Source organism: Rhinopithecus bieti, unplaced genomic scaffold, assembly GCF_001698545.2.
Source record: "Rhinopithecus bieti isolate Rb0 unplaced genomic scaffold, ASM169854v2 scaffold_2915, whole genome shotgun sequence".
Classification (NCBI taxonomy): domain Eukaryota; kingdom Metazoa; phylum Chordata; class Mammalia; order Primates; family Cercopithecidae; genus Rhinopithecus; species Rhinopithecus bieti.
This window is the reverse complement of record NW_016803881.1, coordinates 121,067-130,841: the sequence shown is the minus strand read 5'-3', so window position 1 is coordinate 130,841 and position 9,775 is coordinate 121,067.

Below are 9,775 nucleotides of genomic sequence, written 5' to 3'. Positions count from 1 at the left end.
AAATTATATGAGGGCTTACTATGTGATGAAACATGTTCAGTTTACTAAACAAACTTCTCTATTTTCTTGGGCAGCAAGGAAGGGAAGCATAAATTCTCAGAACCCTTAAGTGTCTAGAAATGTCATTGAGTCAGATTTCCCATTCAGCATCTGAAAACGCCACCAAGCAGAGATGTTGTCTTTCCATTGTGGAGACTCTGGAGCTTGGAGAAGTTTCCTTGTCTGGTTAACCCTGGAAGGGTTGGGCTGGATGAAGTGTCTATCTCCGATGCGGCTGAGCAATACTTTTTCAGCTAGCATTTTGAGTGTGCGCCAGGCTGGTTAAGGGCCCACTGTCTTGAAAACTCTCTGAAGCTACAAAAATGGCTCTGACACTTAGCCCGCATTCAAGAACCTTCCAGAATTGAACCATTTCTTCATTCAACAAGCATTTATTGTGCTACTGTGTGCCAGGCACTGTGTGAATAATCAGGATGCCATGGTAAGTAAGACAGATACTGTCTCTGCTCTCATGGAAGCTACACTCTATTGGCTGTGGATGGGTTTTAGGGCAACCATGAATTCCCTGAAATTGGATATAAAATTGTATGTGTTTGTGCAGTTTTTTTCTTGGGGAAAATGTTTGAACCTTTGATTGAGTTTTCAAAGGGGCCTAGGACCTCTCCAAAAAGGTTAAAAGCCATAGTCTCGTGGGAAAGACAAGCCATTCACATGAAACATTGACTACAAGGCAGGAAGTGACTTGTAGAATATACTGTGGGGATACCAAAGAGGGAGGGATTCTTGTCAGCTGGACTGTTTGGGGAAGACTGCCTGGAGAAGGATGTGTTTGACCTGATCCTTAACAGATGAAAGAATGCAGTCCTGCATCTCTTTATTGCATAACTCCTGGAGGAAACACTCATATCAAAGTCTCTGTGAATTGTGCCACCGGATCTGAGCAGTGCCTAGCGTATACAGGCATACATGATGATCCTGACATGGTTGGGGGAGAGAAACTTTTTGTCAGTGAGTTATGGAATTTTTTTTTTTTCAGATGGAATCTCGCTCTGTCACCCAGGCTGGAGTGTAGTGGCGCGATCTCAGCTCACTGCAACCTCCACCTCCCTGGTTCAAGCAATTCTCCTGCCTCAGACTCCTGAGTAGCTGGGACTCTAGGCACATGTGGCCATGGCCAGCTTATTTTTTGTATTTTAGTAGAAATGGGGTTTCACTGTGTTGCCCAGGCTGGTCACGGACTCCTGAGCTTAGGCAATCTGTCTGCCTCAGCCTCCCAAAGTGCTGGGATTACAGGTGTGAGTCACCGTACTCGGTCGAGTTATAGATTTCTTGAGCAAGTTATCCCAGCTGCTCTTTATCCCGTATTGTGCCAATGGAACAGAAAGACCAACAGGAATAGTAAAGAAAACCTCAGTCACACTGCTTGTGGAGCAACCTCAGTGTGCAGATAGGATCTACTTTCTTATTCTTCCATTTAATTCCTCTGAAATCCTCACATGCCTTATTAAAGGAAGCCCAGACACTTCCACTACCCCTTAATTACCAAAAACCCCAGGGCTTTGCTTAGCCCAAAGGGTGGTCAGTCTTTATTGGACACACAGTGAGGAGACTTGGAGCATGGCCAATCTTACAGCGGCATAGTTTCTCACTGGCTCACAGTGCAACTGGTAAAGTTTAGTCCTGTACCGTTCCTGGGTGAGGCTTCAGCTTAAGTCTCATCACGGTTGCGCCAGGATCTTACTCCCTCTTGGCTCGTCCTGACTTGTTCTTCTGTCTTTTAAAGATAACATTGTCAGCAGCAGCACTGACTGAGGCCTGGGTTCAAAGTCCACCCCTTCACCAGCCTAGAATATTGAGTCTTCTTCCTTGTCTCTGACTCCTTCCCCTGGGCTGGGGCTGCTGCTTTCTTCAACTCTTACAATGCAGACAGCTTTCTTATATCCATGTCTGAGAACAATCGAGTATTCTCACATCTCTGTTTTGAAGAAAGCTCCCTTCAGTGATTTAAGTGTGCCACAGCTAGTGGCACTCTCATTGAGGAGTAAAAGAGTTAGCCCAAGCTCAGCCTGTCACAGGCAGTTCTTGGATAGGTTCCCTGTCTACATAAAGGTTTCATAGGCAAGGCAGTACAATGAGAATATCATACTGCCTTGCCTATGAAGTAAGGCGTAAGTTTGGATTTGGATGGTGCATTAGACCTGTGACCCTGGGGTGTTTAACCCTCTCTGAGCTTAGTTTCCTTCTCTCTAATATCTTTGTATATTATCAACCTCCTAGGGTTGTTATGCAGTTTACATAAGATGATGCATGTGAAGCTGTTAGCACTGTGCCTGGCCTAGAGGTGGCCCTCAATAAATGTGATCTAGAAGCAGTAGTAGAAGAGGAAGAAGAAAAAGAGAAAGAGGAAGAAGAAAATTGGACAGGTTGATAGAATGGAGGAAGCTGTAGAGACCCAGGTGAACAGCCAGCACCCAAAATCACCCCGCTATTCCCCTGTTTTATGCACCAGCACCTTCCATTTCCTCCTTCTTTCAAAAGCAGAAGAAATAGCAGCCAAGGTTTTCCCCCAGCTCCAGGTAGCATGGATGCCAACCCCTTTCATTGGGAGATTTTACATCCCAGCTTTCTCAATAAGTGAAATTCCTTGGATACCCTGAGCAAACTCTATCTAGCTATGAGGCCTCAGCTATCCCCAGCTTCAAAACACAGCCCCTCATTCTCCCTTCTAGGTTCACCCAGGAGCCCCAGCGAGTTTCCTGTCAGCTTCTCATGGCTGGCCCTTCCCCTTTGTTCCTGGAGCCACTGGTGACCCTTAGCCTTCTTTCCCTTAGCCTTGTTCTGCCAATGCTCTTTGAGGGGAAATAAGAGAACTCTTCCCAGTAAACTTGGGATCTCCAGTGGGGTGTTCTGAAACTGGCCAAGTGATGGCCTCAGGAACTTTGTAAGAGGGAGAGGCCTGTGTTCTGTGATCCGGCTGCTCCTGATCCAGACAGTGACCCTCTGGGGTACTCTTTAATGAAACTTGGCATTTGAGCTCTTCTTGGCACCCACTGGGCAAGGAAAGAGTCATGTGCTGTGGCTCTAATCTCTCAAGTAGAGCATAGAGGAACCCAGAATCCTCTCTGCCTCTCTAGCGGTAGGCAAGCTGGACTTAAACAGGCACTGTACCTACATGCTGTTTCCAGTTCTGGGCAGGCATTGTTTGATGCCTCAGTTTCTCACCTGAGCAATGAGGAAATCAGTCTAGCCATATCCCAAGATAATTAAAAAGTAGCTCCATCATGTCTAGGGGTAGGAAAGATGACCACCACGTTTGTCCGTCACTGACACATCAATATGAGTTCTACCACCTACTAGTTGCATTACCTCGAGCAAGTTACCACTCTTCCAAATAGGTTTCCTCATCTGCAAAATGGCAACAGAATGGTTATTTTGATAAGATAATGCTTGCAAGCCCTTGATACAGTGCCTGGAATGTAGTAAGTACTGGGTAGCATTTGTTACTGCTATTATTATTTGTTTGCATAACTCTTTCAATTCCCCAAAGTTTTTTCACACCTCTTACTTAAAACTTCAAGCTCCATGGAACATCTCTGTAGGAAGTCCATCTCATTTAACGTTAAAGAAGTGGAGGCACAGAGAAGTAAGGTGACTTGACTGAGGTGACACAGGAATCCAGGGTCAAATCAGATCTTTTGACTCCTGAAGATGCTCCCTCTTGGGATCAGGAGTTCCATCAGAGAGTAAATCCAGGGACTTCCTCGTCTCGAGGCATAGCCTATACTCAAAGTTCATACAATAGGCTTTGCTCCTCTTTGCATATGTTGGTTCCTTGAAGACTTGTGGCAAAATCTTATTCCTTCTTCAAGGTTCAAATATTATGGACTCTGTAAAGAAACTTCTCTTGGTCCCCAGGTTGAACTGATCCTTCCTTCCTTGTACTTTGAACAAGTATCTGATTTGACACTTGGCACATAGCTAGATTGGAACTGACCGTGAACTCTGTGAAGTAAAGAACAATATCTTTGTACTCCAACCTGTTCAGAGTAGGTGCACCCTAATTGTCTGTTGAATTAATGCCAATAATAGCACCAGTAACCATGATCTCATTTAACTCTTAAAAAACATGAGAAAGGTACTGTTATTCTCCCTGCTTTTCTGATGGGAATACTCAGGTTTAGAGGCGTTAAGTAACTTGTCTGAGGTCACACAGCTAGAAAGCAGCGGAACTGAGATTTGAACCTAGATACAATCATCTCTAGAGCTGAGTTCTTAATAAGTTCTCCCATTCTTCCATAGCCATTCACATGGAGCTTTTTCTGCCAGGTGATAAACACCTACCTCAAAGTTCCATAGAAGCTGGTCCAGGCAAACCTGCTAAGACGGATGAGTAGAAGGGAGTTGGAGATTTCAAGCTGAGTTGGAGCAGAAGAACCTGAACCCGTGCCTTTGCCTCTATATGGGGTTAAGAGGCAAATGTCTTCAATTTCTCAAAGTATCTCTTCCTGAGAAACTCCATGAGTCAGACACATACAAGTGTTGTGGCATGTTGGACAGCCTCTGAGAAATGGTACTTCTTTTCTTGTAGTTGACCTTTTCTGGGGCCTGTGAGCCAGCTGACCTTTGCATATCCCCTCACCTACAATGGCTAAGGGATAACTCTTTAGTTGTCACTCTTTGCCTGTCACTTGCGTCAAGTAAATGGAAGTTGCCAAGGTTCAGCCGCGATCTAGAGCCTGAGTCTCACTAGCTGACATCAGGGAGAAATGTGCACATGAAGAAATACCAGTAAGAACTTCAGTGGGACTGAAACTATGAATCATATGTAATGGGGAGTTGGGCCTTCTGGGTCATAATGGTGCAAAGAAGAGGCCTTTTCTGAAAGCCCTTGGAGCAGGTCACATATATGTTCAGACATCCAGAACATCACAGCATGTCCCTTAACCTAGTTTTCTCATTTAGGTTCAAGAAGGAAACCTATGATTCCTGCTCAAGGTTCTTATTGCAAAATGTTAGAACTGGAAGGGACTTCGGAGATGACCTAACCCAACAAATATATAATGTTCATCTTTCTGCTGTCCAATCCTGTGCCTATAGCAATGGCAACCATTACTAATGGATGACAGTGTTCTCTCTGGAAAGGCCTAAATGCAGCCTCAGAACCCTTTAATGCCTAGTGATCCAAGCAGCAGTGGAGTTGACCACAGACTCCAACCAGGACCTTCAACTTTCAGCTTAGCTCTCTTCACATGCTTCCTTCTTGGGTCTGTGGGATGAGAGGCTTGGGGAATCTTGCATGGGCAGTACAAGAGTTTCTTGATTTGATGTTACCAGGAACAACTGGAGATCTTGGGAAAAAGCAAATAGGTCAGGAGATAGGAAGTTAGGGTCTAGTCTTGGTATTGCCACAAAGGGGCTGAGGGATCATAGGCAAGACACAGGCTCCCTGGACCTCAGTTTGCCTCCCCTGTAAAAAGAAGGCCTTGAAAGAACTACACAGTGACCCTGAGCCTTCTTTCAGAAGTGTGGCCTTGGGATGTTTTTGGTATGTTGAGATATGTAGTGCTGATAGATGTTCCCTGCGGGGTCTATGTTGTGCACATGCCCTACTCCAGCAAGGGCAAGCATGGGACCTTCCCGCTGCCCCTCCACACTCCCATGCCTGTAGCAGACATTGACAGTCATTCACAGCACTCTTTCCTGCCCCATATGGATTTGATCTTAGAATCCTTCTCACTCTCTTTGGCAAGGGGTCTGAGCAGCCACCACCAACTGATCAGAGTTTGCGAGGGAAAGGAAAACCATCTGCCATCTGTTATAGGCTGAATTGTGTTCTTCCAGAATTTGATGTTGAAGTCATAAACCCCCACTACCTCAGAATGTGGTCATATTTGGAGATAGGGTCTTTACAGAAGGAAAGACGAAACTGTGATAGAAAAAGGAAAGAGAAACAAAGACTGCTACATAACTCCAGATGGGGCCTGAGCCATCCTCTAGATATCTTTGGGAAATTCTATTTTGTTTTGCTTTAGAAAAAGTCACCTGAAGACCAGGGGTGGTGGCTCACACCTTTAATCCCAGCACTTTGGGAGGCTGAGGCAGGCGGATCATGAGGTCAGGAGATCGAGACCATCCTGGCTAACACGGTGAAACCCCGTCTTTACTAAAAAAATTACAAAAAAATAGCCGAGCATGTGGCGGGCGCCTGTAGTCCCAGCTACTCAGGAGGCTGAGGCAGGAGAATGGCATGAACCTGGGAGGCAGAGTTTGCAGTGAGCCGAGATCATGCCACTGCACTCCAGCCTGGGTGACAGAGCGAGACTCCATCTCAAAAAAAAAAAAAAAAAAAAAAAAAGTCACCTGAAGTCCCAAGCATCAGACACAGCCTGTTGGCTCACCTAGAACTTTCTAGCTTTTTCTAGGAACTAAGGCTACAAATGGAAACGAAATCAGGCACTGGAGAAATAGGGGTGATTGGAAGACACTTAAATCTTCAGCAAGGCTAAAGGGTTAAATCACCTTATTTCAGACCTGTTGGGGTTTGACTGGCTGAGACTTAAAAAGAGAAGCTGGGAGCCAGGGAGCCTGGAGCTAGGAAGGTTTTCTTCTCGCCTCTCAGTTCAGGGTTTGGCATTTCACCTGCTAGATGGCGCTGTCCTCTAAGGAAAGGTAACAGCTCGACTTGAATGGGGGCTCAGTCAAGGAAACAGGGAACAACTAAAGTCGAAAAGAATTGATGGGCAGGAGTAGAGGGGATGGAGGCAGGCCTTTCCCCAGCAGCAACATCTCTTTCTATGGCAGTGGCTCTTGTTCTCTTTATAGTTTTTATTCTGCAGTGTGGGAGTTTTGTACACTTCATCTGAAAAGTTACAGGGCCTTTGCTCTGAAGGAAAGTAAATAAGAAAATGAGCGTGCGTGCGTGTGTGTGCGTGTGTGTGTGTGCACGCGTGTATATTTTGTGTGTTGTCAGGAGGCAGGAATGGTCATGGATGCCCCACCCCAAGGCTGCAACCTACAAATGACATGTCTCAGCCCTGGTCTTTGGCCTTGACTTACACAAGATCAGTGGGAAAAAGAAACAGTAAGTCCTTTCTCTATCCTGCCTGCAGAACCCTATGCCTGGGACTCTTGGTGGCTTTGCTCTGAAGGCTTCTAGCTCAGCTCCATTTAGGAGCAAACTGCATGTAGGCACTGAGACCTCCCTTTCCGTGCAATTTTATTGTTAGACTGACAGGCTGGATCCTGGTCTGCATGTGAAATCAGGGACACAGCCTGCAACTACTCCCACTCTATCAGCAGCCAGAAAGAAGGAAAACAAAGATAAGGGGAGGGGTGATGGGGGGATGGAAACCAGGAGGGGACCCAAGAGGAGGGAGGGGAGGGAGGAGCAGAGAGAGGAGACAAGGGACAAAGAACAGAGGTGAAGGGTGTGGTGAGGGGAGAGTGGGGCAAGGATGACCAGGTGTCCAGAGAGGAAGAAAAGGGCAATGGGGAGAGGCCGTCGGGAAGCAGAGAGGCCGGCAGGCTGGCGGAAGCGGAAGAAGACACAAGTGAAGGGAGGGGAGGGAGGCTTCTTTAAGCAAACAGGAAGACAGGAGGAAGGGAAGTCTAGTAATTAGAGAAAAGCTGACCAAGACCCAGAAAGGAGGAGAAGACTACTACAAGGAGGAAGCTGCAGAAAAGCCAGGCAGGAGATAGAGACAAGGAAGCTTTGAGGCAGGAGGTTCTGGAAGCAAGGGAGGCAGAGAGCAGAGCTGATCTAAGAAAGGAAAAAAATCGAGGAGAGGGAACCGGCAAAACACAACACAAGCAAGAGTGAAGGAACAGGGAAAGAGCCATTAAAAGAATGCTTACCTTACAGTCGTAAAAACTGGAATGTGTGTGTTTTGGCCTGCGGCCATTGTCCAGGAAACACAGTGTGGCTTTTAAGCAAATTGTGGAGTGGCGGCGTCCACATGTTAGTAACTCGCCCTGGTCTGCTGCTTTGCAATGCAGCTGTGCGGAGCTGCCCTCTTGTTGGCTGGCAGCCTGGTGCTGGGGACATGTGATGGGGTCTGCTGTTTGAACAGAGGGGCATGCTTGCTCCATTTATGGTGCTCCAAGTTCAGGCATCAACATCTTTTCCAGGACAAGAGCTGAGATGTGGTCCCTTTGAGGATGTTTCTCAGAGGAACTGCGGTTGAGGTTCTCGGAGGGCAAAGAGGGAGACATGGTTAAAGACCATGGAGGGTGGAGATTTAGGGAACGGCCTCTGGAGTCTGATGATCGTTTTATCAATTCACTGCATGAACTAGCATATGTCACTTCATCTCGCTGGACCTCTCTGGGCCTCAGTAACTCATCTGTAAAATGGGGTTGCAATCATACCGGTTTCATAGGGTTCTGTCTGGTAAGGCTTAACTGAGATGATCATGTGTCTATCAGAGTGGCTAGCTCATATTAATGCTCACTAAATGTTACTAAGCTTATTGCTGTTAGTATGATGTTAGCATATTAAATATTAGTAGGATTCTCTGTATGATTATTAAGGACTAGATAACTGTGTGGGTGTCTGTGTGTGTGTGTTCTGGGGGATTGGTCCTTAATGCAGACTAAGGGGCTTAGATTTGAGGATATTTTTATCATGAGAATTATCTTTACAAAGCATTGTTTGGGAAAATAAATCCAGTGGTGACATGTGGGCTTCTCTGGGGAGCAGGGGAGACCATTTTGGTGGCCAGAGCATGCATGAGAGAGTGGGGTCCTGAACTAGGGACATGGGGTGCTAAAAAAGATTTAAAGGGCATTTTGAGAGATACCCCAAATCCAAAGCACTTTACGATTGGATGGATAGGTGGTGGGAGAGGGAAATTTGACTCCAAGGTTTTGAGACCAAGAATAGGAGTAAGAGGGAGCTCTCAAGCTAAGAATGATTTTTACGCTTTCAAAGGATTGAAATAAGCCAAAAACAGAAACAAAGGTATATGGCAGAGCTGGTATGTGGTCTGCAAAGCCTAAACTATTTACTCTTCAGCCGTTTACTGAGTTACCTCACCCCCCTGGTCTGGCCCAGGGACTCAGAAGACTCTGCCCCAGAAACAGAGAAGTCTGGAGGGATTTTGGACAGAGTGCAGTGTCCCCCAGAAAATCAGAGTGATGGGACTAGCACTGGAGCAGGATTGTATGAATAATACATCAGTTTAAGAGTCACCTATTCATCCTGAAAATAGTTTTTGAGTGTGAGCTGGAGAGACAAATCCGGTGTGACTTCTGGCTACTCGTGATGCTGGCCAAGTTATCAACCTCTGTGGGTCTTGGTTTTCCCACTTGTAAAATCGAGATGATAACAATACTTACCTCCTGGTTTTTTTTTCTGGTGGGGGGAGGATAATTAAATTCAATATGACATGTAAAGCTTTTAAACAGTGGCTGTCACACACCTGCAATAAACATGAGCTTTTACTGTTGTGGAGGACCTAGAAGCCCAGAGCTAGAAATAAACATGGGCATTTGCAAACCTGTAGTAAAAGACGGATTGGTCTGGGAAATAACAGTAAGCAAGTATCAGTTGCCATTATCATCATCATCAATAGGATTACTCCTTTGCTGTTGTTAGAAATTCGGAGACTTGTATTGGGACCCCACTGACCTCATCTGTAAAGCACTTGGCTTGTTTAGATTCCTTTACGACTCTGTCTTTTAGTTTTTTAAAATCCATTCCCTTCTTCTGCATTTGCCTTCCTCCCTTCTCTCTGCAGTTACAGGCAGGCTTAATTCTCTTTGCCATTTCTGACAG